This window comes from Kogia breviceps, chromosome X (assembly GCF_026419965.1).
Source record: "Kogia breviceps isolate mKogBre1 chromosome X, mKogBre1 haplotype 1, whole genome shotgun sequence".
NCBI classification, from domain to species: Eukaryota; Metazoa; Chordata; class Mammalia; order Artiodactyla; family Physeteridae; genus Kogia; species Kogia breviceps.
Window position 1 is genome coordinate 31,999,037 of NC_081330.1, and position 22,911 is coordinate 32,021,947.

Sequence of the window (22,911 nt, forward strand, 5' to 3'; positions counted from 1 at the left end):
GGTAAGGGGGTGGTTGTGACACTTTTCAAATTCCAGGATGCCATCAATTCCAAGTCTTTTCCTACTCCTTGCCTTATTTTAGTTTGGATATATGAGCCACTGAATTTGCCATATTTAGTTAAGATGGTTGGAATTGTGTTTCTTAAAAAAGAAAATACTAATTTGCATAAAACTAATATGGTTCAGTACCCTAAATTACAACATCATACACTTTTCTAAATAAACTTGGAACCTAGAAAAAAATGTTATCATTTTGGTATAGTAACCCCAGAAACAAAGCAAAAACCAAGAAACAACCATTAAAACATAAGTAAATACATACAAAAAATGCAAAAAAATATGTCCCATTTATTACTCTGAATGGCATCTACCATGTTATATATAAAATACTAACTTGTATATTCTCATGGTAGTTTCAAAGTAAGACATTTGTTCAGGCTTTTAAAAAGTTTTGATATAGATATCACATAGTATTAATATAAAAATTCAGTTAAAATTCTTCACTTGAATTGTATCTTTTTTTTCATGTAAGGTACATTAATAAGATCTAAGCAATGAAAATATAGACTTGATATTTCCAAAGCTGTATAAATATTAATGCAGTTTATTTTATCACTGCCTGAATGAAGCCTACATCCTGATGGAATGGGATAATATTCTTTTTTAATGACCTGTTTAAATTATCATCTACTGGGAAATAGTTATACTTTGTTCTTGAGAGCAATTTGAACTTTATTGAAAGTTGAAAGTAATTATTGAAAGAAAATTAAGTTTTCCCTTGTTGATCTTATATGGACAACCACTTGCATCTAACCAAGTTTGGAATAACAATAATTTTTTTTTTTTAAATTTCAAAAGCTAATCAATTAGAAAAAAAACCCACCTTCAATATAAGAGCTAGTCACTCTCAATATCACTCTTAAAATCACTCTCAATATTTCACTCTCAAATATTCACCAATTCTCAATATTTCAGAATTGGTTCTTCACCATTATTTATTTAAAAATCTTTATGTGAAACCAGATTTATTTATTTGGCCACACCTCGAGGGATCTCAGTTCCCTGACCAGGAATTGAACCTGGGCCACGGCAATGAAAGCCCGGAATCCTAACCACTAGCCAAACCAGGAACTCCCACATTCTTCATCTTTAAATGAGACTATACTAACCAAAGTCTCCATATCAGAAGAGGTTCCAACAGAGTATAAGGGCCCTGATTTCATGTTCTTAAATATAAGGACTCAGCAAAAGCAGAAAACAGTTTTATGTTAGAAAAAAATATCTGAGTCTATTTGTGAATTTTATATGCCAATGTAGTCAGGTAGCACTTAAGCAAAAAATCTACTACCAATGAACACTTAATCCTTTGAGTTTAAGAAACAAGGAGAAACAGAAAGCACAATATAATAATAGGTGGTGTAACTCAAATGCATAAGGTAGAAGCATTCTAGTTTTTTTTTTTTTTTTGAAGAGTCCTACTTTTGAAAGGGGTTGAGAGCTCTCTAACTCCAGGCTGTAAACTACTTGAATGCACAGAATATGCTTTTGTTTTCATTGTGTTTAGCATAGAGTCTGGTATCTATTAAGTCTTCAAAAGATGTTTGTGTGACTGCACTGAATATCAAATTCAAATAAGTTTCAATAATTTTTAAAATATGCATAATTTGTTACCAAAACTGCAGCTGTTAAACATTTGCTCTCAAACTTCACTGCGACATGGCATAGCCTGGGAATACTCTGTGACACTCACCTTCTGTGAAGAATGAGATTGGAGTCTCATAAGATCAAAATGTGGATACAATTCTACCTGTGGTCTTGCAAAAGATAAGATGTTATTGACAAAGTCTTTAATGTTCCACTTGCTAATGACCCATCTGTGTACTTCCCTCTAGCCAGAGGTCCATGCCATGTAGGAAGCCTCCCTTGATTGTTCCTACTCAATAATCACTCCTAATGATATTTATGTTTCACCTTTTCATTCAAAGTGAGAGTAAAATATATTTAAGCAGAAACGTAGAGAGTGATGACAGCCAATCCTACATTCCATGGTTCAGGGATGCATTATCAACAATCAATTGAAGATAATACTACCTGCATTACTAGGTTGCTAAGATTGTTACCATTAGGAATAGAGTATGCATGGAAAATACCTTGCACATATTAAGGGTTATATAAGTATTTGTTGAATAAAAAATGAATGATAAATTTATATTTGAATTGCACTATTATGATATACCACATTCACTTCAAATTTCAGTTTTGAGAATCATGGAGTTCTATAAAACAATCTTACTTCCTGGCTTGAGCTTAATCTGTAATACACTTCAAACTTAAGGACAGGAAGATTGTAAAATATTTTGATCATATATGAATCTTCTTACTTTTACTAATAATTCTACAAAAATTTTTCCAAGTAGCATTATACAAAGTTCAATATAAAATTAAAATAAAGAATCTCAGTCATTTATCACTATTTTTGTCATTGGGTGTACATTTTACCATTATAACATTATAATCTGTGAACAACACATGGCTTAAACATTGTGTTGTTTAGAAGAATAGATGATATGAGAAAAGTATCTTGCATTTCAAAATACTTAAATTTTGAAACATTACTGCTTTGTTCTACCTTGAGGAGTTTTAACAGTTTCACTGTTCTGAGAGAATTCTCAATCCATTGATTACAATCAGCTGGCCAATCTTCTATCCCAACGAAATCAATCATGGTGACAGTTGCCACTCTGGCCTCCTCCCTGTATTTTCGAAGCATGGAGGAGGACAAGTGAGCACCTGCCTCCAAGATTTTAGATTGGAAATATTTCTTGAACAAATCAGGATTCTTTATACTATGGCAGAATACAACCTTCTGAAAAAGGCTGGGTGGGACTGCCCTAACAGATGTGTCAATGCTCTGATCATGTTTTCCTTAAAAAACAAGTTCCTCACATAATTTGTAAATGGAATTTAACAATATGTACAATTTAATCATCAGGAAATGGCTTTTAGATGTTTATGTCACATTGTTTATCACAATATAAATTAATAAAAATTTGATCAGAATATTCATAGAGCTATTTTTTGTAACAAGAGAAGCCATTTATTTTTCTTTTCACAATAAAAATAATGTACAAAATGAATATTCATTTATAGAGCTGCTCAAGCAAAAGCAAAACCCAAAATATTAAAGATCAGTAAGGATATTAATTCTTCTCTTAGAATATTATTGAAACAGTTGACATATTATTATATAATGTAATGACATAGTATTACATAATGGCCCAAAACATGTCACAAATGATCACTTTTAAAGTTGTACAAGAATTCCATTTACAACATATTTGATCTATGTATTTACTAACCTACAGGCCCAGGGAATATAACATCTCATGCCTCTGCATTTCAATAATGGATGGCGACAGATGCCATTAAATCCCTATTTGAAGGTATTAAAACGGATAGACTTTGTCCTTAAATTATGAATTTGTTGTATTGAACTGTCAAGCTATTTTGCTGCTGCCTCTCAACTTGTTCTCAATACATGGTCAGGAAATGAGTAGGTTCACGTGAGCCCATCTGAGAAGGCACTCCCCATTTCTGAAATTCTGTAAGTAGGCTTGTTTGGAAAAATCAGTGAAAAATTCCATTTAATCAGTTATTTCCTTCTACATTAAAGAGACAAAATAATCTATGACTTTGTTATAGAGCTCAGTCAGTTGCTCTAAAACACCATTGGTGCAGATATATCTTCTTATGATGCTTTCTATCCTAGAAATGTTTCGTATGGCATCAGGAAGTACCCATCATCCTGTTAATCTCAAGTCAAATTCCTTTCTTTTTGTTCTTACACTCACTCTCCCTTAGCCAATTCTGGCTTTCTTCAATTGCAAGTACAATGTCTTTTTTTTTTTTTTTTTAACATCTTTATTGGAGCATAACTGTTTTACAATGGTGTGTTAGTTTCTGCTTTACAACACAGTGAATCAGTTATACATATACATATGTTCCCATATCTCTTCCCTCTTGCATCTCCCTCCCTCCCACCCTCCCTATCCCACCCCTCTAGGTGGTCACAAAGCACAGAGCTGATCTCCCTGTGCTATGCGGCTGCTTCCCACTAGCTATCTATTTTACATTTGGTAGTGTATATATGTCCATGCCACTCTCTCACTTCGTCACAGCTTACCCTTCCCCCTCCCCATATCCTCAAGTCCATGCTCTAGTAGGTTTATGTTTTATTCCCGTCCTACCACTAATCTCTTCATGACATTTTGTCTTGCTCAGGTTCTCAGCTTTTTGGGTTGTCTACGGCTGGTTACCCCTCCAGAGCTCAGTGTGAATTAACATCTTCATTTTCCTTCTCTTGTCTTACACCTTCCAACAGCTCTGTAAGGTGTCACCAATCTCCAGAAGTTTGGGAATGAGGCATAGAATTTAGATCATGCTCTTATTTTGCCAGAACAATGATTAAACACACACACACACACACACACACACACACACACACACACACACACACACAGAAAATGAGTAGAGGTTTAAATTGTTTTTACTTCTACACCCTGAAATAATTGAGGCCATTTTCAAAAGAAGTAATCTACTTTTGAATTTGGCCTTAATTTTAAAATACACTTAGTCAGAGATGCCTGTGGATTAATATTTCAGCACATTGTCAAGTGATTCCATATGTCTTTTATTTTTCCTCTTCCCATTTCCCCCCTTTTAGTCAGAAGTATTTGAAGTTTAAGTGTTTTGTAAATCAAGGGATAGAATAGTCTATTATGAGTGGCAGAATAAAACAGATTGATTTAAAATTCACGAGCAGTATATTTGAAAAGACAGATTCTCAGTGATTTACTTACAACTCTATTTTCAGCTCCTATCAGTTTTCAGCTGTTCATATCTCTGATTTAATGCTTTATGTAGTTGCTTTAGTACATTTACAGATTTAAATGTACAGGAGTATATTTCTGAAAAAAATGCACTCAAAGTTTAAAATTTTCAATGGCACTACATGTAAGGTTAGTAGAGATTTCTTAGCACTTGGAATTCACTTGGAATATTTTCCTAAAAGGACTTCAATTTTCCATTTCATGCCTAACCGTGCAAAAAGTAAGGGGAAACCCCTTATAGCAATGTTTACACCATCCTAAGCAAAGTTACAATACAGAGAAAATTAATACCCTCAGTTCTAAATTTCATTATTTGCTTTCATTGCAGCAATCACTTATGATAAAACATCTATTATAGATCCTATTTCTTCTTTTACTTCTGTTTTTCATTCAACTATTCTTTATAAAATCTTGACTTCTCTCCCTCTCATCCCCTCCCACTATGACCATAACCACCACTAACAACACTGACAGCAGATAGGTGAACTTGCAGCTGGGTTTAGATACATCCTGGCACTTTTACCAAAAAAAAAAAATCTGTCTGTTTAATGAAGCGCCAAACGTAAATGAACTAAGTAGCAACTTAAAAGTTGTTAATATTTGATCTTGTATTTTATATTACTATATTAAGGCTCAGAATTATTTGTGGATATTACACCACAATTTTAAAGGACAGAATAAATATTAGACCAGTACAATTTTTCTCTTGTTCCTCAGATTCTTTTTAGACTAGATCTACCTCCAACTTCTCCAGTTAATGGAGTGGAGGATCCATGTGCATTATCAAAAGTGATGTATAATCCATTCTGATGGTTTGGGCCGCTTTCTCCACTCTCTGAGATAGGAAAAACTGCCAAGGCAAGTGGGCCTACAGCCTTGAACCAGCTGGATTCACAGAAGACATCTCAGCTTCTCTGAGGTGGTACAGTTCCTTGTGCAGGTGCTACAACTTTACTCCAGAGAGCATGATCTCTCCTTTTAGGTGATAAGAACAAGCAAGAGCAAGCTTTATGATATCAGAATGGGTAACAGGCCTCAGTTGTGAGAAGTGACAAAGGAGACCAGTGCAAGGTATCCAGGCTTCCCAGCTGAGCTGTCTGAAGCCTTGGTTACCTGTAGCATAATGGTAGTTTTCACACTCTGAAAATATGCAATGCCAGCTTCTCTTGAAAGAGTCCCCCACCATTCTAGGGTTGCATCATTATCAGAGGGAATGAAAATACAGTCTTAATCCAGTTAGGAAATAAAGGACACTTGCTAGGAAAAGTTTCAAGTCAACACAACAAATATTTGCTGGTTTGGGTTAACTTACCTGCAAGAAATGCTCTTTTTTTGTGGCAGAGAAGCACATGATCCCAAACCAGTTACAACTATGTCCCTGGAAACATTGGTGATGGAAGTGACATTTCTGTAGAAGTTAGAGCAGGAAACGAACTTTAGAGATCCTTTACATAGCCCTTAGTAGAGTACCTTGCACAAAGTAATCTCACAATAAATAACTGATGAATGGATGCATCCAGTTCGCTCCCTCTTTTTACAGGTGAAGGAAATAAAGCCAAAGGGAAGAAGTAATTTACTCAATGACATAAAGTTGACCAGTGGCAGAGCCAGGATGAGAGACCAGAATTTCCAAGTCCTTAGTGATTATTTTCTCTACCATACCCTTCTTTGTATTCAGTCATTTCCACTGTTGATTGATCAGCAGTGAACTATAATCATATCCATTCCCAGAAATTTGTCCATGTGACCTCATGCCTGCAAGGCCCTTTAGCAGAGCAGTAGCTTAAACTAGGCTTAACAGCTCTAGTCGACATCCATTTATCTCTCTGAATTCCAATACTGCTTATTGCCTGTACCACATATTTAGAATTTTAATACAAAGAATTATGGATTATTTTGCAATGAGTTCACATGTATTTCTTTTGTCATTAATAAGTTTGCATGCTCCTCTGGGTAATGGACATTTGCTTATACTTCTTTCACATATGTCAGCATGTAACTCTTAGGTTTGTATGGGTACAGAAGAGATCGAATAGCATGTAACTTAGAATCCAAATTGGTACACTCTTGAGAGTCAAAGAAAGTATTCATATTTGCTTGATAAGTGTAAACTGTGACTATCCTGGACGAACTGGAATGTATGATCTCCCTAACAGCAGTTGACTTGCTCAACACGTGTTCAATTAGAATCATTCACCAATGATAGTATAATCGTCCAACTATGGGATACTGTTTATAGTTTACCTTATTACACCGAGTGGAATTATTTCTAAAGTAGTAATCACTGAAAAATTATGAATATTGCGGAATTCTATTTACTGAATATGTATATGTATGTTTTATTTGTTTACAAGTTATTATGAATATTTCCACAGAATATTCATTTGTTGCCTTAAAGTTGTAAGGATAAAGTTAAGTGCAAAACTTCTGCTGGTCCAGTTTTAATCATTCCAATATTGAAAATGTGGCTAAGAGTGAGAAAAATGGCATTCTCTCTATTTTCCTGATGGTAAAATATGAAATCTCATGACTTTCATGTGGGGTAGGTCGGGCAGGGTGCTGTTAGGAGCTATAGACAAAAAGGCCTAAATTTGAAGTTTAAAAATAGATTTAAATTTAAATACTCTATTCAAAAATATCAAGACACATTATGATTTAAAATTTCTTTTGGGATAAAACATGGAGACATTAATAAAGGAAACAAGTAAAGTCCACAATAAATTTATATACAAAAAATGACTGACTAAAATTTTATAGCATTTACCCATCATACTATATACTAACTTAATGAAAAAAATCTTTACATTCATTTGTTAAGAAATAATCAAACAAGTTTTTTGATACAATTTTCATTTTCATACATATAAATATGTATTTTTCTCTTCAGATATGTAACAAAGGTTCAGACATCCCAGACAGAACAGTCCATAGTTTCAATGTATTAATATTGCCAAATTAGAGGTGTAATGATAAAACTTCCCTGCAGCAGAATGAATTTTAAGCACTTGAACAATGGCAGTTACACCATCTGCTCCAGATAGAAATTTGCTGTCTTGACAGTAATAAAGGTCAAATAGGCAAAACAGATACATCAAGCCAGCAAGAGGGTAAATGCAACAAGGGAAGAAGCATTTCCTAGATAAATTGCTTTTTCTTTTGAATACTACATTCTATACTAAATAATACTTTATTCAACTATGAGCAGATGTTTATCAAAGAGAATTCATATCCATAATCTTTATCACAAAAATCATTCTATATTATGAGAGAATCTAAACATTCATACTTTGCCATTCCTCATTCCATTCATTTTCTAAATGAAATTAAAGTATACAAACAGGAAAAAAAAAAAGCAAAAATAATCACATGGGAAACAAAATAACATGTTGCCCTTAGGAAAAATACTGAGAACAGACATTATGTTGACAGATTCTCACCTACCCACACAGACTTCCAAGACAAGCCCTTAGACTACATTATTTTAAGAAATTGTTTTAAAAATCTATTTAAAAGACTGTCTTCCCACATACTGTAATCAGTGTAATATGTGTGTATATGGCTGAGGAGGAATAGGGGAGTGTTCAAATAGCATTTGTTCTACATTAAAATAATGAGGGGAAAAATAAAACTCTGTATCATTATAACACATTAATTCACAAAGTTAGATCATATAAATATCTTGCCATATGCCTAAGAAAGAAGATATTTACTTTCATTTTTAAAAAGGAGGCCAATTTTTGGAACCTCAAGACAAGGAAATTTACATAGAGGCACATGGCCCATTTTCTACTTTCATTTCATATCACTCACATACTTTATGTTCAAACTTCTTTTATCTTTGGTTCAATGGTGGCAATAAAGATGATAGTTTGGGGCTTCCCTGGTGGCGCAGTGGTTGAGAGTCCGCCTGCCAATGCAGGGGACGCGGGTTCGTGCCCCAGTCCGGGAAGATCCCACATGCCGCGGAGCGGCTGGGCCCGCGAGCCACGGCCGCTGAGCCTGCGTGTCCGGAGCCTGTGCTCTGCAACGGGAGAGGCCACAGCAGTGAGAGGCCCGCGTATCGGGGGAAAAAAAAAAAAAAAAGAAAATATATATACTGTATAAAAAATCTATTCCTTATCAATTGTCAGAAAAAATGTGTCATAGTTTTTATTTCATTTTGTATTTCAATTAACAAGGATTTATTTAGTGCGATATATATTTTTCACTGATATATATCATCTCAATTGTCTGAAAATATTAAAATTATAATAAGCTGCAAGTTGTGTATACTATATTACAATGTTGGCTTAATTGTCAGAACATAGCTATGACCTGAGGTTAGACCTATGAGCCCAACGTCCTTTCTGGCCGAAGGCCCTAAAGACATTTCCTGGGAAGGCAAGTTTACCATCCACAATGTTAACACAAAAAAGGTGTGAGGTCTTACTTCAAAATAACTATTTTCACTTAAATAACTTATCATGAATTCATCTCTCACAAACTAATCTTTTCTTGATTTTAAATGAGTTTTCAGTCTATGTGTTTTGTTTTTTTTTTTTTTTTTGCGGTATGCGGTCCTCTCACTGTTGTGGCCTCTCCCGTTGCGGAGCACAGGCTCCGGACGCGCAGGCCCAGCGGCCATGGCTTACGGGCCCAGCCGCTCCGCGGCATGTGGGGTCCTCCCGGACCGGGGCACGAACCCGTGTCCCCTGCATCGGCAGGCGGATTCTCAACCACTGCGCCACCAGGGAAGCCCTCAGTCTATGTTTTATTTGCCACATAAAACACTGCCATGTTTTGTATGGTACTAAAACTAGGGTATTCAACTTTCTAGATCTTGTCTTCAAGTCCTGGTTATAAGAATCAATGAATGACTTCATAGGTAACTTACATGAATTTTTCCATCAGTAATTATTTATTGAGCTTCTACTTTATGCAAGGCAAGGGGCTAGGTGCTGCAGTAAGTACTAAGATGTATGAGAAGATAGGGTCTTTGTTTTCAAAGAGTTTACAACTTAGCCAATAAGTTACTGACATAAATGAGTACAAAAAATGGGAAACTAGTTATTGCCAAACTGTGTGATAGAGGGAGAGGTTCAAGGGGTACTTGTGTATTCAAAGGTATTATGAAGGAAAGAAGGGGCTAGGAATGGGTCTTGAGCGTAGATCTAAATTACAAGAAATAATTGGGAAAGAAATTCTGTCAGCACTAGATTTAAATAGACTGTTAAACTATCTACAGGGAATGAAGAGGCAGGGGAAGGCTAGTTTGTGAGGAAGCTGGTAAGAATGTGGGGCAAATAAAATACACAAGAGCCAAAATCTATAAGATAATTATAATCTATTTTTGTCACATCAAAAGGAGAAAACAACTTATCTCTCCTAACACTTAATGAGCAATTTGTCAGGGAATATAAATGAATTTATTTTGTAATATAATCACCATGACAATCTTAGATCATTCCAGTAGTGTCAAGCTTATTTTATGGACTAGGACACTGAGTCTAAGAGGGTTAATGTGAATTGCTAAGAGCTACACAGCTAGCAATTACGATGATAATAAGCAATAACGGTGATAACATTTACTGAGTACCTGCTATTAAGCTGATTCAAACATAGTCACTTTTATCTAGTAGTAGCAGATACTGAGCTGCTTGATTTGTTTCTCCACCTCCTCACTTTTCTTAGGCAGGGTCCCAGGACCCAGGAGATATGTACCCACCTGCACGCAGGAGTAGCCCACAGCATGACTCTCCCAGCTTTGTGGAGGGATTTGCTTTGGCACTGCTCAATGCCCAGTTGGTCAAGGAGGAGCCCAGTGGGCCACTTGCCAGTGCTGTTGACAGTGGAGCTAGGGTCGGGACACTGTGTTTTGTGCTGAAGAACCAGCTTGAAGGACGGTGTGGATGGGAGACCTGAAACATCTCAGGATCCATTGCTTCATTCCCTCGACATGGCTACCGACCGCACACATGGGTCAGCTTCAGGTGAAGGAATTGTGAGTTTAGAATCAGGCAGGTCTGGGTTCAGAATCCAGGCTCTGACACTCACTAGCTGTGGAACCTTGGAAACTCATTAAAGCCCTCTTGGCCTATGTTTCCTCATATGTGACTGTTGCGAGAGTTAGAAGAAATAACTTGTAGAGTCCAGTCCAGTAGGTGACATTAGTAGATGTTCAATCAATAATAGCTATTGTCACAACTAAATGCCTCCCACGTAACCAATGGCAATTCTCTTTTTCTTTTTCAAATTACATTTGTGAGGAAGTTAGTTAAACATTTTTAGATATTTTTTGTTAATAATTCCATATTTTTCTACTTGTCTTATAATTTTCCCTTACAAAAGCCAAGTTGCTTTATACCTAATTGTTTATGTTGGCTTAAATGTTGAATATGACTATTTAAAATTGCCTAAAGTTTCTTGATGAGAATTTGTAGATCACTACTCTGAAATTATGTAAAAGACAAAGACACATTTTTCCTCTGTAACTGGAAGGAACTCACATTCTCCCAAATGTATAAAACAGAAAACTATCCATTTGATGTGCCTCCCATTTTTTCTCCTGGTTATGACTAAAAATTTGTCACCTCAAGCAGCCATTGGCAAATAATCATTATTACTTCTTTTTCATTATTTGCTTCATGAAGTCATTGATAAAATTCTATGAACAAAGCACTACTCTAAATGTAGAGTTTTCCTATTAAAAAAAAGCCTTTTTCTATACCCTTCTAGTTTTGCCCTAGCCTATTTTGTTGCCTTACCAAATGATGCCCCCTTGGGTGCTCAGCCATCCTGGAATTTGAAAAATGGTTGGGCCTTAAGTGCATAGGACTGGATTAACTATAACCATTGCTATGTGAATCACCATTATCATCTCATGAAAATGGTTCCATTGACAAAATCGATTAATCAATGAAAAAATAAAACACTACATTGTATACACATTGTGAATATTCACTTTTAGGAGATAATGCCAACTTTTTTCCCTTAGTAGTTGTACAGTGTATACTTCTGCCAGTAATGCATAAGAAATCTAGTGGATTCACATTCCCTCAAATGCTTGGTTCTTTCAAACTTTAAAGATTTTATCAATACAAGAGGTATAAAATGTTCCATTTCTTTCTTGCCTGCCCTCCCTGGATAAGGAAGGTTCATTACCAAAGTTGAGGTTTAGAACTTTTCTTACACACCTGAAAGAGAATGGAATCAAATACGAGAACTTTCTCAGCAAAATGAGAACTACCGGTGATATTCTAGGCCCTTGCTGGTGAAATATTTTTTAAAATGAGGAGGAAGAAAACAATTTAAAAGTAAGCAATACCTAATTTAAGAGTAGAGAAAAAGTGTACTCCCAAATTTAAAGTGTACAATGACGCTTATTTATGACTGATAAAGAACGTATTTTCCTGCCTAAAATTCTAGAATAATGGCAAATTGAAGAGAAAAATATGAATTCACACTCGTTTCTATTTTTCCAACAAGGTAGACTTATTTCCAAACTGTTGGTTAACCTGTTAGACTATAGATACTGTCTTCAATGTGCAGACTATTTGATGGATATAAATACAAAAAGGTGGAAAATAACATGTGACAAACTGTTTATTAATTATGTGTTCTAATAGTTCACATTTTCTTTAGAAGACTATTCATTTATGAAGTTGTCATTCCATTTAGTTCATCATGTAGAAAAATATGTGTTCATTATTCCACAATTTTGAAAAGCATTTGCAGTTTCCTAGAGTATTTTATATGTAAGTATGATTGCAACAGACTTAATGCTAAATTATAATATAACTTCCAGTATGTATACTCATCAAAATACAACACTGTAGTAGAGATAATTCACCTAAAATAAATTTAGTCAAGGTTTTTATCAATACTTCATCAGTGGTAGCCATTCTCTCCCTATCTGTGATGATGTGTCATTATTGTCTAACCATGTTCCAGTAAAATTATGCACTTGCCTAGCATTAATTGCAACAATATCATTCAATGCCTCTTGTTTTTGTGGAAGAGGAGCATGTCTAAACAAACATAAGTTCCTTAATATAAAGATATGAAGATTAAAAAAAAGAAACCCTGCTTTTCTTAAGCATAAGATAGATACTACTTAAATACTGCTCCTAAAAGGAGACCAAACTCACACTATTTAAATATTTGCTTCAATTTTTGGATGTATGAAGCATTAGAGAAACATTTCTGCTGAAAAGTTAACTACTGGCATTATTAAAATCTTGATATTCTAAGTCATGACTAATTGATGCAGACCAGTGAACCAAAATTGTTTTCAGAATCCAGCAAGCATTCACATTTTTACCTTCATTCTTCAATGTTGTGAGGGTGAGCTACTGGGCACTGCACTCTTTAAGAAGCAGATCTATAAACTTTACTTTCAGACTGGCACTATGATCTAATGATAAGGTACTCTATCCATGGTCAATACAGATTTTTCTCAAGATAACTATATATTGGACAGAAAAGCAAAATGTCTCTCTTTTGCTTGCTTTTACTAATATCCTTCTCAAAATTTAATCGATCAACCAGCAAATATTTATGCATATAAGATACTTATGTACAAGATACTTACGTGAATGCCTGGGTAAGGTGTAAAAAGACAAATAGACTGCTTAATGAGATGGAAGAGATAATGATGGCAAATTTGTGTACAATTCATCCCAATTTGTAAGCTCACTTCCTGAAGATTCTGAAAGGCTGAAATGCAGGCTTCATTGATTCCTCCCCTTTGTACCTGTATAATCTTTATTGCTCAGAGCACATGATTTGGCTTTTTGTAACATTATTCCTTTTTTGTTTGTTTTTCCATAATTAATCTTATCTCACCAATAGGATTATAAGCAACCTGAGATGTCATAGATCCTAGCTAAGAGTTATCTGCAACGCCCACAATTCCTGGCATAGTGCTCATCACATAGTAATTCTCCATAATTATTTTGGTTAATTAATCTAATATTTAAGGGTATATTATCCAGATAACTTAGTCCACTCATTCTTTATTCTAACCACCAGAGACTCAAGTGGGAGGAAAAAAGATAAAATTCACTGTAATCACCATCAACTACTAGTTCTGGACTCTTCTATTAGTCAAATGTTTACGGCAAATTGTGTGAAAACTGAATAATTTAGAGCAATAACGTCATCCTTTTCCTGTGACAGGGTACTTTGGTATGTAAATTGTAGTGTTTTGCTCTTTAAAAACTAGGTTAAATCATTTTAGTTCTAATGCAAACTTAAGGCACTACTTATTAATATGAAGAGTCAAAAATAACGATCTCGGATTTACATATTTTTCCCCAAAAATAAACTGAGAACTTTATGTTCTCCGGGGCATGATATCATAAAGTATAATGAAGGCAGAACTACTGGATCTGTATTCTGCCAACTCCTACTATCCAAATTGTCACTGACCTTCTCCTGAAGGCTTTAGAGAGCCTAGCTATAGCTATTTATAGCCTACCTATAGAGCCTATCTATTTCCTCTAATTCAGTTGATATCCCTTCTCACAGCTATAACTCTGCCATAGGAAATCTCAATTAGTCAATTGTTGGAGAGGAGTAAAAAAAATTATTTTTAACTGGCAGAATTCAATGTTGGATAGCAAACATAAAGAAAGTTGTCAGGGAACAAGTCATATGTTATAGTGTAAGGTACACAGAAACTAAATACAAATCATATTTACTCCTTCTATTTCATTTGTTTTGGTGCCTCCCTTGGGAATTTAACACATAAATCAATTCCCTAAGCTTGTGAAATATTGAGAAGTGATGATCTGAATTCAACTTTTCCTAAAAGGTTGTCTAGATAGTAGATGGGACATTAAGCAGATGATCAGATTTTAAAAGTTGTGGCTTGGAAGGACTTTCATCCCACTAGAGTCCCAAACACTGGACAGCTACCTAGCATGACACGACTCTATAGCCACCTGGTGGTAGGAGATGTTTGTTACAGGTGTAATCATTGGAGGGCACAATATCAAAGCATCAGAACTGAAAGATGAGAGATCCAGTCCCATATTTCTAAATACTTATAGGAGTTTCTCTTTGGAAGAGCTGCTATAAATATTATCAAAACCCCTTAGTCAGCATCTTCCTCTATCATTTCCAAGTTGCTCTCACTTGGTCTACCTCACCTTATTTGGTTACTAAGTATAACCCAATAAGGTCACAGGCCCCATCAACTCTGCCTAATTCAATGCTCATTCGTTTCCAATCTTTTCGTGCAGCCCTCCCCCACCCCCCGACACACACATTTGAAATGCTCTTCCTCCTGCCCTCTCCACACTCTAAATTCAACTGCATCTTCAGTGCTGAGTTCAGAGACACTTCTTGTATCTTATATAAGCAAATCCTACCCATTCTTCATTTCTTTTCCCTCATTGACTTTACAGCTTTCTTTCCCTAAGCTATCTTTTCAATGATCAGCTCTCAAGTAAAAAAATTTTCCCCATAGAATCATTCTCTTTAAAAATGTACTTTTTAGTATTATGTGTCAATTATATCTCAATTAAAAAATAGCATCAGAAAGGGAAGTGAACTAGAGACAAATTTCTAGAAGAAGGAAAGTGATGTGTTTGTACTGACTGGTAAATCAGCGATGGGGAAGTGGCTGTCTACAATGGGAGATAGCTGAGATGGAAGTGGAAGCCATAGAAAAACTTCCTACCCACCTGCCTACTAGATATCACCCAATGGGCATCTTAGAGGCAACTCAAATCCAACATGTCTAAACTAAATCTATCTCTGTCCCCTTCCCCAAACAAGACTGCTTCCCCTCCTCCTGTATACCCCATCTCAGCAAAAAGTATCTCATATCACTAACTGTGCAAGCCAGAGAGCTGAGAATCATCCTCGGCTCTTCCTTCTCTCTTACTTGTTCACAACCAATCACCAAGTCCTGACCCTCAAATAGGACAACTACTGTCAATTCCCACCACCCCATTCCACCGTGTTGTCTGGACATGCTGTCTTCACTTCCTTACAGCTAAACCCTCTCCAATCTGGCTTGTCTCCACTGCTACACAAAACTCTTATCAAAATCACCAGTGACTTGCATGGTACCAAAACTAACAAACATTTTTCTGATCTCATAAATTAAAGTTCTGGCAAGAAACAGAATTTACTTTATAAATTCCATATACACCTGAAAAGTTCAATCCCACAGAAAAGTCTAAATCTTCTTTAACCCATGAGTTATAATCCCCTCCACCAAATTCCTTTCTAGAGCTGGAACAAACTATAGTACTGGTGGATTTGACTCTCCTGTCCTTACCAGAAAACAGAAGTACCTTCTAGCTCTGCCTTTATTGGACAGATTTGGAGAAGACACTGTAATTTTAGGTTTCTTTAGGATGTTAGAGATACTTGGTCATTTTTTCCCTTTTAGAATCAGAGGTTACTGTTAGCCAATAACATAAAGATCTGTTTGTAAACTGAAAATTTGGCTTACACTTTAAAGGCACGAGGAGTGCCAACTCATCAAAATGAAGATTAAATAAAGTACCAAGGAGCAAACAATGTAAGGAAGGTGTGCTGCACTTACCTGTTAGCACATCAAGTACCAAAGTCAATTTTAAATATAATTAAAAAAATAAAGTGTAATAAAGAATAATTCATGGGCTTCCCTGGTGATGCAGTCGTTAAGAATCCGCCTGCCAATGCAGGGGACACGGATTCGATCCCTGGTCCGGGAAGATCTTACATGCCGCCGAGAAACTAAGCCCATGTGCCACAACTACTGAAGCCTGTACACCGCAACTACTGAAGCCCATGTGCCTAGAGCCCATGTTCTGCAACATAAACCACTGCAAAGAGAAGCCCGCACACCGCAACGAAGAGTAGCCCCCGCTCACCGCAACTAGAGAAAGCCTGCGCGCAGCAACAAAGACCCAACGCGGCCAAAAAAAAAAAAGACTAATTCATTTATGCTTTTATATCCAGGGGAACATTATGTGTTTTGTTAAAATGAATTTGCAGAGATAAGTATATATGCAATTTAAAGGAAGATTTCTGTGCAGAAATCTAAAGATATAAAAATAATAAATAATAATGTACGAGTCATTCATTCACACTTTCATACAATATTTACTGAACACATTTATTGAGTATGCCCACATTATCGATAAGCATTGCTTGAACTATTAAAATACGATGTTTAAACTGGGGCACAAATGAATGAATTATACTATTTTAATAACTATGAATAATACTATTTTGTTAAATACACAAATACTTTGGAAGTATCTGTACAAGTCTTTAGAGATACAAACTATAGGAAGTAGTAGATGGAGCAGGAAAAAAAGCTCAGAAATTTTGAAGTATGTGCTGAGTATTTTAGCCATAAACTCTCTTAACCTCCTGACGCCAGGTACTTAAACCAAATTCATTTTCTAGTCAAACATTGTTTTCTGAAGACAAACTGTCCAGTTCATTATCCAGGGGTATGCCACTAAATAACTGGAAATATCAATATCTACTGCCTTGTTTGGCCTCATTTAAAAATAAAAAGTATCCTTCAAGAGAAAAGTTCATACAGTTTTGACACTTACTAAGTGGCTTTTATATGCTAGAAACTTTAAGTGGGTTGTTGCATGTAATCCATCTGACAAATTTATATCATACTAATTTCCATGTTATTGTTGAGCTAAACAAGGCTTAGAGGAGGTAAGTAAATGGCAATAATACTAATAACAATAGTTGCAAGTAAAACAACAATAGCTAACTTTTGTCTAGCATCTGGTATGTGCTAGGCACTTAATATTACTGGATTGACATAATAGCAGTTTTTCTTTGGCAAGTCCATAGGACTCAGGAGACTTTGGATAACTCACTTAAGCCCTCGAGGCCTCATATATTAAGTACAGGTAATAATAAGCACTTTCATTGGAATGTTGTGAAAATTAAATGGAATAATTTGTATAATTTTCAGCATATTGCCTGACATTGAGTAGTGTTCAGTAAATGATAACTTATAACTATGTATAACATCGCTCCTCATTTGATGGGAAACTTGGTCACAGGTCCTTCGAATGTTTAAAAAACTTACAATTTCCTATGTCTACGTTTGCTATTCTAACCCTGATTAATAAAACTGCGTTGCCTTTCCTCTCATGGTCACTCAGTATTTAAAAATTACCTAAAATTTTCTGATCAAAATTTGCACGTTCCCTCTAGTGTGGAAAAGTGAAAACTCTCCCTTTGCTCTGCCTTCCATTTTTTATCCCTGGGTTATGACTAAGCCACAGCTACTAGTAGATGCACTCCCTGTTTTGGGGGAGATATAGGTAAATAAGTGGTAGCAAAAATTCCCCATTTATTAGCTTGTTGGGAGAATTTTTTAAAAAATTCTGAAGTCTCTTGTGTATAATAATTTCTCATTAAATCTTATTTCACGTCTAGCATTCCAATGAAACAAAACTCCAAAACAACTGGACAAAGTCCTTTTGGGAGGGATGAGATGGAAAACGGAAAGAGAATTAGAGGAAGAGTAAGAATTCCAAAAAGTATTTGGATTGAGTTAATTTTGTACTTGATATTCCATCTTTCATAATTCCTAACTCTGGTGTTTTTTGTAATGTTTCATCATCTCACTCCACTGCCACTTCCACAGAAGAAATAGAAACATCTTCTATAAAATCTATATGCTTGTTGTGCCTGTCATTGTGTATGCCTACACTGTAGCTCATCGGCAAAGTCTGTCAGATGCTGAGACATTGGTAGAGACCATCTTTTTTTCTTTTTAAAAATAGATCTTTATTGGAGTGTAATTGCTTAACAATACTGTGTTAGTTTCTGTTGCACAACAAGGTGAATCAGACATATACATACACATGTCCCCATATCCCCTCCGTCTTAAGCCTCCCTCCCATCTTCCCTATCCCACCCCTCTAGGTCATCGCAGAGCACTGAGCTGATCTCCCTGTGCTATGCTGTTGCTTCCCACCAGTTATCTATTGTAGTGTATATATGTCGATGCTACTCTCACTTCGCCCCAGCTTCGCCCTCCCACCCCAGCTCCTCAAGTCCATTTTCTATGTCTTTATTCTTGCCCTGCAACTAGGTTCATCAGTATCATTTTTTTTTTTTTAGATTCCATATATATGCATTAGCATATGGTATTTGTTTTTCTCTTTCTGACTTACTTCACTCTGTATGACAGACTCTAGGTCCATCCACCTCACTACAAATAACACAATTTTGTTTCTTTTTATGGCTGAGCAATATTCCATTGTATATATGTGCCACATCTTCTTCATCCATTCATCTGTCGATGGACATTTAGGTTGGTTCCATGTCCTGGCTATTGTAAATAGAGCTGCAATGAACATTGTGGTACATATATCTTTTTGAATTATGGTTTTCTCAGGGTATATGACCAGTAGTGGGATTGCTGCATCATATGCTATTTCTATTTTTAGTTTTTTAAGGAGCCTCCATACTGTTTTCCATAGTGGCTGTATCAATTTACATTCCCACCAACAGTGCAAGAGGGTTCCCTTTTCTCCACACCCTCTCCACCATTTATTGTTTCTAGATTTTTTTGATAATGGCCATTCTGACCGGCACGAGGTGATACCTCATTGTAGTTTTGATTTGCATTTCTCTAATAATTAGTGAAGTTGAACATCTTTTCATGTGCCTCTTGGTCATCTGTATGTCTTCCTTGGTGAAATGTCTATTTAGGTTTTCCACCCATTTTTTAACTGGATTGTTTGTTTTTTTTGATATTGAGCTACATGAGCTGTTTGTATATTTTGGAGATTAATCCTTTGTCTGTTGTTTCATTTGCAAATATTTTCTCCCATTTTGAGGGTTGTCTTTTTGTCTTGTTTATGGTTTCCTTTGCTGTGCAAAAGATTTTAAGTTTAATTAAGTAACGGGAGTGTTTTCTTAATTTCTCTTTCTGATTTTTTGTTGGTGGTGTATAGGAATGCCAGAGATTTCTCTGCATTAATTTTGTATCTGCAGCCTTACCAAATTAACTGATTAGTTCTAGTAGTTTTCTGGTGGCATCTTTAGGATTTTCTATGTATAGTATCATATCAGCAGCAAACAGTGACAGTTTTACTTCTTCTTATCCAATTTGTATTCTTTTATTTCATTTTCTTCTCTGATTTCCGTGGCTAGGACATCCAACACTATGTTGAATAAGAGTGGCGAGAGTGAACATACTTGTCTAGTTCCTGATCTTAGTGGAAATGCTTTCAGTTTTTCACCATGACTATGATGCTTGCTGTGGATTTTTCATATATGACCTTTATTATGTTGAGGTAGGTTCCCTCTATGCCCATATTCTGGAGAGTTTTTATCATAAATCGGTGTTGAATTTTGTCAAAAGCTTTTTCTGCATCTATTGAGATGCATGATGCATATTGATCATATGGTTTTTCTCCTTCAGTTTGTTAATATGGTGTATCACATTGATTGATTTGCATATATTGAAGAATCCTTGCATCCCTGGGATAAATCCCACTTGATCATGGTGTATGATCCTTTTAATGTGCTGTTGGGTTCTGTTTGCTAGTATTTTGTTGAGGATTTTCACATCTATGTTCATCAGGGATATTGGTCTATAATTTTCTTTTTTTGTGATATCTTTTTCTGGTTTTGGTATCAGGGTGATGGTGGCTTCATAGAATGAATTTGGGAATGTTTCTCCCTCTGCAATTTTTTGGAAGAGTTTGAGAAGGGTCAATGTTAGCTCTTCTCTAAATGTTTGATAGAATTCACCTGTGTAGCCATCTGGTCCTGGACTTTTGTTTGTTGGAAGATTTTTAATTACAGTTTCAATTTCATTATGTGTGATAGGTCTGTTTATATTTCCTAATTCTTCCTGGTTCAGTCTTGGAAAATTGTACCTTTCCAAGAATTTGTCCATTTCTTTGTGGTTTTCCATTTTATTGCCATATAGTTGTTTGTAGTAGTCTCATAATCCTTCGTATTTCTGCAGTATCAGTTGTGACTTCTCCTTTTTCATTTCTAATTTTATTGATTTGTGCCCTCCCCCTTTTTTTCTTGATGAGTCTGGCTAATGGTTTATCAATTTTGTCTATCTTCTCAAAGAACCAGCTTTTAGTTTTATTGATCTTTGCTATTGTTTTCTTCATTTCTATTTCATTTATTTCTGCTCTAATTTTTATGATTTCTTTCCTTTTACTGACTTTGGGTTTTCTTTGTTCTTCTTTCTCTAGTTGTTTTGAGTGTGTAGGGTTAGATTTATTATTTGAGATTGAGATTTTTCTTGTTTCTTGAGGTGAGATTGTATTGCTATAAACTTTCCTTTTAGAACTGCTTTTGCTGCATCCCATAGGTTTTGGGTTGTCGTGTCTCCATTGTCATTTGTTTCTAAGTATTTCGTTGTCATTTGTTTCTATTTATTTTTTAATTTCTTCTTTGATTTCTACAGTGATCTCTTGGTTATTTAGTAGTGTACTGTTTAGCCTCCATGTATTTGTGGTTTTTTACAGTTTTTTTTTCCTGTAATTGATTTCCAATCTCATAGTGTTTTGGTCAGAAGAGATGCTTGATACAATTTCAATTTTCTTAAATTTTCTGAGGCTTGATTTGTTACCCAAGATGTGATCTATCCTGGAGAATGTTCTGTGTGCCCTTGAGAAGAAAGTACATTCTGCCACTTTTGGGTGGAATGTTCTATAAATATCAATTAGATCTATCTGGTCTATTGTGTCATTTAAAGCTTGTTTTTCCTTATTTATTTTCTGTTTGGATGATCTGTCCATTGGTGTAAGTGGTGTGTTAAAGTCCCCTACTATTATTGTGTTACTGTCGATTTCTCCTTTCATGGTTGTTAGCATTTGCCTTATGTATTGAGGTGCTCCTATGTTGGATGCATAAACATTTATAACTGTTATATCTTATTCTTGGATTGCTCCTTTGATCATTATGTACTGTCCCTCCTTATCTCTTGTAACAGTCTTTATTTTAAAGTCTATTTCACCTGATAGGAGTATTGCTACTCCAGCTTTCTTTTGACTTCCATTTGCATGGAATATCTTTTTCCATCCCTTCACTTTCAGTCTGTATGTTTCCCTAGGTCTGAAGTGGCTCTCTTGTAGACAGCATAAATATGAGTCTTGGTTTTGTATCCATTCAGCCAGTCTGTGTCTTTTGGTTGGGGCATTTAATCCATTTATATTCAAGGTTATTATTGATATGTATCTTCCTATTACCATTTTCTTAATTGTTTTGGGTTTGTTTTTGTGGGTCTTTTTCTTCTCTTGTGTTTCCTGCTTAGAGAAGTTTCTTCTCTAAGCATTTGTTGTAAAGCTGGTTTGGTGGTGCTGAATTCTCTTAGCTTTTACTTCTCTGAAAAGCTGTTGACTTCTCCATTGAATCTGAATGAGATCCTTGCCGGGTAGAGTAATCTTGGTTGCAGGTTTTTCTCTTTCATCACTTTACGTATATTCTGCCACTCCCTTCTGGCCTGCAGAGTTTCTGCTGAAAAATCAGCTGATAACCTTATGGGATTCCTTTGTATGTTATTTTTTGTTTTCCCCTTGCTGCTTTTAATATTTTTTCTTTGAATTTAATTTTTGTTAGTTTGACTATGTGTTTTGGTGTGTTTTTTCTAGGGTTTATCCTGTATGGGACTCTCTGTGCTTCCTGGACTTGGGTGACTATTTCCTTTCCCATGTTAGGGAAGTTTTCAACTATAATCTCTTCAAATATTTTCTCAGGCCCTTTCTTTTTCTCTTCTTCTTCTGGGACCCCTATAATTCAAATGTTGGTGCGTTTAGTACTGTCCCAGAGGTCTCTGAGATTGTCTTCAATTCTTTTCATTCTTTTTTCTTAATTCTGCTCCTTGGCAGTTGTTTCTACCACTTTACTTATTCGTTCTTCTGCCACAGTTATTCACAGTTATTCTGTTATTGATTCCTTCTAGTGTATTTTTCATTTTAGTTATTGTGTTGTTTGTTCTTTATTTCTTCTAGATCTTTGTTAAACATTTCTTGTATTTTCTCAATCTGTGCTTCCATTTATTTCCAAGATTCTGGATCATCTTTAC

General features: G+C 35.5%; 1 protein-coding gene and 1 non-coding gene across 2 annotated transcripts in view; both read right to left on the bottom strand.

Moving 5' to 3' along the window:
• The window catches only part of HTR2C (5-hydroxytryptamine receptor 2C), a 256,248-nt gene that overhangs the window by 201,930 nt on the left and 31,407 nt on the right, over positions 1–22,911 (bottom strand). The gene's annotated exons all lie outside the window — the stretch shown is intronic.
• On the bottom strand, positions 10,582–10,710 carry LOC131749075 (small nucleolar RNA SNORA35). Its single transcript, XR_009333187.1, has one exon. It is a non-coding gene; the product is annotated as a small nucleolar RNA SNORA35 (small nucleolar RNA).